The sequence below is a fragment of the Triticum dicoccoides genome, chromosome 5A, assembly GCF_002162155.2.
Source record: "Triticum dicoccoides isolate Atlit2015 ecotype Zavitan chromosome 5A, WEW_v2.0, whole genome shotgun sequence".
Lineage (NCBI taxonomy): Eukaryota > Viridiplantae > Streptophyta > Magnoliopsida > Poales > Poaceae > Triticum > Triticum dicoccoides.
The window spans coordinates 575,123,514-575,133,645 of record NC_041388.1 but is presented as its reverse complement, the minus strand read 5'-3'; the positions used below and the strand labels follow the sequence as shown (position 1 = coordinate 575,133,645).

General features: G+C 40.0%; 1 non-coding gene across 1 annotated transcript; it reads right to left on the bottom strand.

The window, feature by feature from the left end:
• Positions 1-7,781: 7,781 nt before the first annotated feature.
• Positions 7,782-7,855, bottom strand: TRNAT-AGU. Its single transcript has one exon. It is a non-coding gene; the product is annotated as a tRNA-Thr (tRNA).
• Between the last annotated feature and the right edge of the window lie 2,277 nt (positions 7,856-10,132).

The following is a 10,132-nucleotide window of genomic DNA, read 5'->3' as shown; positions in this document are numbered from 1 at the left end:
AAGTAATCCAGGAGTGGATCACTGGACAGCGGTCAAGAACATCCTGAAATACCTGAAAAGGACTAAGGATATGTTTCTCGTATATGGAGGTGACAAAGAGCTCATCATAAAAGGTTACGTTGATGCGAGCTTTGACACTGACCCGGACGATTCTAAATCGCAAACCGGATACGTGTTTACATTAAACGGTGGAGCTGTCAGTTGGTGCAGTTCTAAACAAAGCGTCGTAGCGGGATCTACATGTGAAGCGGAGTACATAGCTACTTCGGAAGCAGCGAACGAAGGAGTCTGGATGAAGGAGTTCATATCCGATCTAGGTGTCATACCTAGTGCATCGGGTCCAATGAAAATCTTTTGTGACAATACTGGTGCAATTGCCTTGGCAAAGGAATCCAGATTTCACAAGAGAACCAAGCACATCAAGAGACGCTTCAATTCCATCCGGGATCTAGTCCAGGTGGGAGACATAGAGATTTGCAAGATACATACGGATCTGAATGTTGCAGATCCGTTGACTAAGCCTCTTCCACGAGCAAAACATGATCAGCACCAAGGCTCCATGGGTGTTAGAATCATTACTGTGTAATCTAGATTATTGACTCTAGTGCAAGTGGGAGACTGAAGGAAATATGCCCTAGAGGCAATAATAAAGTTATTAATTATTTCCTTATATCATGATAAAAGTTTATTATTCATGCTAGAATTGTATTAACCGGAAACATAATACATGTGTGAATACATAGACAAACAGAGTGTCACTAGTATGCCTCTACTTGACTAGCTCGTTAATCAAAGATGGTTATGTTTCCTAACCATGAACAAAGTGTTGTTATTTGATTAACGAGGTCACATCATTAGTTGAATGATCTGATTGACATGACCCATTCAATTAGCTTAGCACCCGATCGTTTAGTATATTGCTATTGCTTTCTTCATGACTTATACATGTTCCTATGACTATGAGATTATGCAACTCCCGTTTGCCGGAGGAACGCTTTGGGTGCTACCAAACGTCACAACGTAACTGGGTGATTATAAAGGAGCATTACAGGTGTCTCCAAAGGTACATGTTGGGTTGGCGTATTTCGAGATTAGGATTTGTCACTCCGATTGTCGGAGAGGTATCTCTGGGCCCTCTCGGTAATGCACATCACTTAAGCCTTGCAAGCATTGCAACTAATAAGTTAGTTGCAGGATGATGTATTACATAACGAGTAAAGAGACTTGCCGGTAACGAGATTGAACTAGGTATTTGGAATACCGACGATCGAATCTCGGGCAAGTAACATACCGATGACAAAGGGAACGACGTATGTTGTTATGCGGTCTGACCGATAAAGATCTTCGTAGAATATGTAGGAGCCAATATGGGCATCCAGGTCCCGCTATTGGTTATTGACCGGAGACGTGTCTCGGTCATGTCTACATTGTTCTCGAACCCGTAGGGTCCGCACGCTTAAGGTTACGATGACAGTTATATTATGAGTTTATACATTTTGATGTACCGAAGGTTGTTCGGAGTCCCGGATGTGATCACGGACATGACGAGGAGTCTCGAAATGGTCGAGACATAAAGATTGATATATTGGAAGCCTATGTTTGGATATCGGAAGTGTTCCGGGTGAAATCGGGATTTTACCGGAGTACCGGGAGGTTACCGGAACCCCCCGGGAGCTATATGGGCCTTAGTGGGCTTTAGTGGAAAAGAGAAGGGGCAGCCCAAGATGGGCCGCGCGCCTCCCCCCTCCCCTAGTCCTATTAGGACAAGGAGAGGTGGCCGGCCCCCCTCTCTCTTTTCCCCCTCCGCGAATCCTATTCCAACTAGGATTGGGGGGGGGGGGATCCTACTCCCAGAGGGAGTAGGACTCTCCTGGCGCACCCTCCTTGGCCGGCCAGCCTCCCCCCTTAGTCCTTTATATACGGAGGCAAGGGCACCCCAGAGACACACAAGTTGATCCTTGAGATCGTTCCTTAGCCGTGTGCGGTGCCCCCTACCACCATATTCCACCTCGATCATATTGTAGCGGTGCTTAGGCGAAGCCCTGCGATGGTAGAACATCAAGATCGTCACCACGCCGTCGTGCTGACGAAACTCCTCCCCGACGCTTTGCTGGATCGGAGCCCGGGGATCGTCATCGAGCTGTACGTGTGCTAAGAACTCGGAGGTGCCGGAGTAACGGTGCTTGGATCGGTCGGATCGAGAAGACGTACGACTACTTCCTCTACGTTGCGTCAACGCTTCCGCAGTCGGTCTGCGTGGGTACGTAGATAACACTCTCCCCTCTCATTGCTATGCATCACCATGATCTTGCGTGTGCGTAGGAAAATTTTGAAATTACTACGAAACTCAACATTTAGATCCTTTTTCACTATTGGAATCCTCGCGACGAGATCTTTGAAACTAGATCCCGCATGGATATGTTTTGACGAATTTTTTTATGCCAACTTTGATGCTATATTGTGCAACTCTATTACTGTATTGTGCAACTTTATTATTACATTGTGCAACTTTTTTTCCAAACTAATGTTTGGAGCTGCACCTTCGTATGAGGGTGCAACCTAGCAACCACGACAACTTTGATGTGTAACTAGTCTATTGCCTTGACGAAAGTCGATGTGCAACCTCCTCTTGTAATGTAGTCTAGTTGCACACACATTGATGATTAGTTGGCTTGTAATGTAGTCTAGTTGCACACACATTGATGTTTAGTTGGCAGGAAGACTAGTTGCACATACATATGCTCAGTTGGCTTGTAATTTAGTCTAATTGCAACACATTCATGTTTAGTTAGCAGGACACTAGTTGCACACACATATGCTCAGTTGGTGCGGCAATCTAATCTAGTTGCACACACATTGATGTTTAGTTGGCAGGACTTTTTTTGACACACACACATATGCTCAGTTGGCGCGGCAATCTAGTCTAGTTGCACACACATTGATGTTTAGTTGGCAGGAAGATTAGTTCGTCGAAACATTCCCATGCGGGATCTGGTTTCGAAGAACACGTCGCGAGGATTCCAGCGATGAAAACGGATCTTAATTCTGGCACGCGGATTAAAAGTTATGTTTTTTTTAGTTTTTGAAACCACGAATTAAATACATCAAAAAATAAAACGCATGCACTGAAGGGATAGATGTGCAGATATTTAAGGATCAGGTGAAAAGCTTTCTTAATTATGATGGTTAAATAAAAAAGGACACAAAATTTCCAGTTTAGGCCGGCCGCTCGCGTAAGCTAAGCGAGCAGTCGGCCGCTCGCTAGACTTGGCCAAAAGTCTATTGTTTCGTGTACCAAGGTAATACAACTTTGAAATGCCTAGTTCATTTGTGAACTCCATACGGTGCTGAAAAGGCATGTTTCTGTCGCAGGGAGTACTTGGGAGTGGTACAGTCGCTGTGAAGAGGTTGAGCGATATGTGTATGGATGAGAAGAAATTCCATAGAGAGGTTCAATGTTTGATGAAGGAAAGGAACAAAACATAGTACGGTTTTTAGGATATTGTGGCGACACACAAGAGAATATGTTGAGCTACAACGGAAAATTAGTCATGGCAGATGTACAACAAAGATTGCTTTGCTTCGAATACATGTCCAAAGGGAGTCTACGTGATTATATCAGTGGTACGGATATGAACCCTAATATTATTTTTGGTCAAGCATCCCCAACATATGTTATAAATCATGTACCATGCCATATACGGCCTACCATTGAAATATTAAAAAAACCCAAGTGTGTCTTGAATTTTAAACCCACTTTCTCATGACCCCATTCTCTATAACACTAAGCTCCCTAGTTTTAAGGAGCCTACATTCAATTGAGGTCTCTAATGGAGATTGGGCCATCCGATTTTGACCAGGTCAATAATTTCTCAAAGTTTACACATTCAATTCTTTTATACTATATACTATGCTCCTTAATTTTTAATGCCTCACAATTAATTGATGTCTTCAATCTAGAATTGGTTCAACTCGATTTTGACCGGGTCAACATACTAAGCTCCCTAATTTTGAAGACCTCACAATCAATTAAGGTCTCAAATTGGAATTTGTTCACCTGATTTTAACCGGGTCAACAATTTCTCAAAGCTCTCTCATTCATTTCTTTTTTATATTATACACTATGCTTCCTAATTTTTAAGGCATCACAATTAATTGATGTCCTCAATTTAGATTTGGGTCACTCGATTTTGATCGAGTCAACAATTTCTCCAGGAGCTCTTGCATTCAAGTATTTTAATTCACTATGCTTCCTAATTTTGAAGCTTTTTCATTCGATTGAGGTATTCAATTTTAGATTTGGTTTACTATTTTGATCGGGCCAATGATTTTTCAAATCAATCAGCGGCAACTGGTCTATAGAAACATATCAATCTCGCGCAACCTCCCACCACATAGAAAAAAGAAACACCACCATCTGGTACTGTAGCACCAATACAGTACATGCAGCTACCGACACAGAAATTTCCTCACATAAATATGGGTTTATTAACGAATGACATAGAATCACACCACAAAAGGCAAACCAAATCACCATGTTATAAAAAACACACTCCATCATCTCCCTGCCTCGCCGAACTAAATATTCCATCAATTCAAAAATATAAGGGGTATTAGTTTTTTGGAAAGTTAAATTCCTTTAACTTTGACCAAATTTAGAGCTAAAAATATCGGCATACACAATATTAAAAAAATATGAAAATTCATTGTCATGATGAATCTGATTATATAGATTAGATGTTATGGATTTTGATATATTTATCTACAAATTTGATCAAACTTAAAAAGGTTTGACTTTTCAAAAAAGTAATACACCCTGTATTTTGAAATAGACTGGATTTTTTTAAAGATACCCAACAACATCAACGGCGCAGCAAAGCACGCCCAACCCTTCTAGTATAGATGAATCTTTTGCCGACTTAAATGAAGAAAGTGCCACCAAATTATCAACGGAATTTGCCAAGGTTTAAATTATCTCCATGAGAATTGTATTTGTTCACTTAGATCTGAAACCAGAAAATGTACTGCTAGATGACAATATGGTACCAAAGATTACTGACTTTGGCCTCTCAAGGTATTTTGAGGAAAGGAAAACTAGCCAATCTATTACTTCAAAAATTTCTGCTACACTGTAACTTGGCTAAGTCTCTTCTAATCTCATTTTTTTTGTCTCGGGTGAATATATTTTAACTGAGATTTTTTTTGTCCCAACAAGTCAACCTTAACCACTGAAGTGTTGCCCCTCACATGTACTATATGAAACCTTTTACTTAAAGAACTATATGGAAAAATTGAAACTAAAATAAAGGCAGAGAAGTACATATGCATATTTGTTATTACTTACATGAAATACTTCACTTGATATTTTAATTTTTTGTTATTGACCATGAAAGTGTAATTGAAATGCTGATAGATCTGACTAGAAACCATTGGTGCACACTTCACTTTTTGAAGGACTTTTGTCATAAGTTGATGGTTTAATATAATAGGTACTTGAGAGATAGTGTGGAAGGTTGGGAAAACCACTAGAAGACACACAGGTGGAACAAGTACGAGTTTGCACTGAAATAGGGATAGAGTGCAGCGACTTCAATCCATCGAAGAGGCATGTTAGAACACGTAATATAATCGGAAGGCTCAAGGAAATAGAAACTACAGATGAGGTAAGGTATTTTAAAATAGAATCGGCTGCCCGAATATGGTGTGTGAGGTGAACTGGACATGGTTGTTGGTACATGTTATTATGCGTCCAAATCTTGGTGGAGCTATGATACAATGCAACATTTAAACACAATGACAGTTTAGGATCTATTCATAACATTGACAAGAGATGCATCCATGCATCTTACCACAAAATCTGAAATTAAATTCTTAAGACTAAAGGGAAAGGTGGAAATGTATTTTGATTAGTTTATGGAGTTACTAATTATAATATAGTTTGTCAGTGTAGATATTGTTCACATCGAGTACAATAAAACATTACTGACTTTTTGTTTCATCGTAGTTTCAGTTCCCCTTTTGTTCTATTTTGAGCCAAAAAGAATTTCCATTGAAATTCAGCAACAATTCTCATGATATAAATTTTCAGTTCAATTCTTTGCTAATCTTGTTGCATGTTTCAACATCTAACACAAATGTGTAGTGGAATTTTTTTAGTGATGGTATATTAAATTATTGATTTCCTTGATGGGCTAGTTCAGCAATTATATTCTTGTAAATATGCTAATATGATGCGCCTTAGCACAATAGCTAGGGTAAGAATAGCTTAGAGCTCTAGATCAAATTAAATATCACCTATGTTGTTCTGAACGACCATATTGAAAATAATATATATTATGTCAAGTGCAGTATCATTGTTCTAGGAAACTCATTGAACTGTATTTATATTTAAAACTAATTAATCACGTATGTTAGATAGCTTGCAATTTACACGCAAAAAAAAAGATAGCTTGCAATTAATTCAATCAAAAATGACTTTAGTTGGAAATTCACCATGACATTAACATCACAAGCTCTTCCCTTGCAGGTATCCAGTGTCTTATCCAGCGTTGTACCCACCAAGCTGTTTGTCCATCCGCATCTCCTCTGCTTTCCCTGTGTACCGAAGAAGCTGACCCCTAGTTCACTGAACCTTAGAAACTTCACAGATGAACATTTTGCATTTAAGCTTGTGGAATCATATGCAGAAGAAACTGAGCGACGCTTTGCCAAATTGCCACTGTACGGGGTCGTGTCGCTGAGGTCAACTCACACTCTTAGTTTGACACTCCTTGAACGGGATGAAAAATCCATTCATTTGGTCTTAGAGAGCAGTACATTCAAGGATGCACATATGCCAATGTACTGTAGCGAATTTAGAGGGGACAACTTTTTAGAAGAAATCAAAGAGAAAGGTAATATGGTGCGGCAAGTGATAGTGAAAGCTGTTGCTACTACTGCACAGCGAGAGATAACGTCTGAGGCGAGTTCGACTTCAACAGAAACGTCTGGGTACGTACATTGGCCAGTTTACACACCCTGATAAATCAGTACAATGGCCTATGCCTTAGTTTACAAGCATTCATTAAACATATCCTTTTATCTTTTGTTGGGGGAAATATTGTCCTGTATTATCCGTAACATTTTTACTAAGTTTAGTCATCTTTGTCTTTTCTATTCACTTGCATGACCGATATGGTCATGATGGTGATCGTCGCATTCCAATAGCCATCATTTTGCAGCTCATCCCAAATAAAACGAAGATATGCCTCTGTTTTGCACATTTCTCATGAACACAACTTTGAGATTGTTCCTGAATATTAATCACAGACTTGTTCAATCAAATCTTATTCAAGAAGAGCCCATTCACATCTCTAGACTGCCAAGATGTTAACCTAACCAAGGAATGGTGGGTCTATTATTTATTGAAAAACTGTGTTACGCAAGTAGTCTTTTATTTTTCATTGTTGTATATTCTTGAATGTTGACGCGGCCACTCAGCATTTGCCGGTCTTCAATACCAATATTAACAGATACATACAATTGCGATGAAAACACTATACACTGTAGTACATTTTTGGAGAGATTGCAAACACATAATTTAGGTAATCAAACAAAAAACGGTTCTTTATTTGTTTTTGCCAAGGATAAATAATAAAATATTAACAGATACATACAATTGCGATGAAAAAACTATACACTGTAGTACATTTTTGGAGAGATTGCAAACACATAATTTAGGTAATCAAACGAAAAACGGTTCTTTCATTTATTTTTGCCAAGGATAAATAATAAAAATAAAATGCTTTCATTGAGAGTTGAACTCAAGACCTCCCGCTTACTAAACGGGTGCTCTAACCAACTGAGCTATGAAAGCTTCGGTTGCCTTGTATGCAGAAGGGATATTACTTGTGGATGTCTTCTGATTTCATTTGACTGTTGCAGGATAATAACAGGCACCAGGTGGTGCCCGACGGATCGAACAACCACAAAGTGACACAATGCTATATATGGACAACACATCTAAAAAATAATTTTCATAGATAATCTCCAAAGGGCATTAGCACGAATAAAAACATATATAGGACACCAACAGACGGGCCTGAGTCCTACTCTCGCATGCTCGCTAAGAATTACTGTAACACTTGTTGTCTTTGTCTGTCATTGGTAAATATATGAGGCAATTACATATGTGGGTGTTGCATCCGGCCAGAGACCGAAATGGCAAGAGTCCGGCATGCGCGCGCTTGGCCCTCCTAGGCCCCGCACGCGTGCGAGCCGGCCATGCGGGTGGTTCTTTGTTTCCATCCAGGAACATTGCCATGCTTTGTTTGCCGAATAAACAACAATACATAGTGCTAAAACGGGACGGTCGAGCAAGACGTGGCTGGGTAGAAAGGATGTTTAGGTCTTAGTCTGAACAGAAAGGCTGGGTATTTGGTAGACAGCCGGGCGAAATGACTGTTTGGTTCTCCTAGCCGGCCAAAAAAGGACATGAAAAACGATCACCGTTATCTGGCGTTGGTAAATATAGATGGCATATACAAATCCATTATGAACATAATCCCTTGCAGACCATTTTTAGGAAACATCCTCGAAACAGTTCACATATTCAAATGCTTCGCTTAGCTTCTGGGTTGGTGGTTGCCTCTGCGCCAATTGCCATAACAGGTCATCCAGTATTATAAATGCAAGGGAGTCTTGATAGACACAACAACCTCGACGAAGCTGTTATCGGGAGATAGTTGCAAGCTAAGTTGCCTCACCTTGATCCAACAATGCAATAAGTGAACCATCCATGTTTCATCTCGATTGCAGCTCGAACTGCTGATCAAGCCAAACTCCCATTCCTAATGCATCCCACTCTCAACCCAACCAAGTTAACATCGTCTTTGCATTTTTCCCAAAACGTTGCACCCACACGAGAGATAGACAAGCTATAATTTAACTCAAACTACAACTTTTGATGTTGATCGTCTATGAAGGCCCTATGTGGTTGTATAGGTTGGAGTGTAGTTGCAAATAGCCACAGTTCAGCATTGTAGCATCAACCACCTTATTTATAGTGTTAATATGACATATATTGTAGCAAGATGGTATGTAATGAATGCACAGATACGTAACAGATGCACATATACGCAATGGATGCACAATTATTTCTTTCGATCTTTTAAGTTAGAAAAAAAACCATGGCTTCTAGTAAAAATGAATTGCACTCTCATTTTCATTGCATGAATTGCTCTTTTTTAGTAGTAGCGTTCATAAAATTTACAGTGAATTCCATTTTTTTACCCCTTCTTTTTGTCATTTTTATGGAGATTACCACATTTAAGAAAGTTTCATCCACTTTACTCCATTTAACCAAACTTATGACACACTTTATGCTTTTATTTATTTCTGAACACATTCTATCCACCCGGTGATTTTAAATTATTTTCAAGGAATCCTTTTATTTTCAAATATTAGTGTTCTGAGTAAGGTAATTAAGGCAGGAAAGAGGAGTGCATCATATATATACTTCACCTCGACTTGGGTATTGAATTTTGTGTCTGATTGTGTTCACGTCTACACTAAACACGTTAACCTGTACCCCATGATTGCAGAGGTGATGCACCACAAGGGTCCATGGGAGGCTGGCCAGAAACGTGGTACCCAAGACAATCCGGCTGTCTCTTTTCAACTAGACGCCCCACTTGACCGGGAGGGACCCATTAGGGTTCACTGCGACGATTAGCTGAGCTAGATAGATTTGCTCGCCTCTAGCTCGATTAATTATCAACGACCGAATCTCTGGGGTAATGGAGCCCGTTCCTATCAGGCCTGCTGTATACTGAAGATACATCTTCAGTTAACTGTATCTCATCTAGCAAATACCGGTTCAGTTATCGGATGGTTCTGGTAGCTCTTCAAGTTACTTTCATCGCTAGCCGTTAGATACAATCTACTGTAAAGATATTGTTACTGTTCCGACAAGTTACCGTCAAGAGAAGTAACTTGTTCACCTATAAAGCGGCCGAGTTGTGGCTTAGCGGATATGATTTTCCCCAATTCGCCTGATGGCAGAAACTTAAATATACACGGCAACACCTATAGATCAATACAGCACCCAGATCGGGGTATCTTCCCTTGCGAATTCTCTCTGATTTCTTCTCCT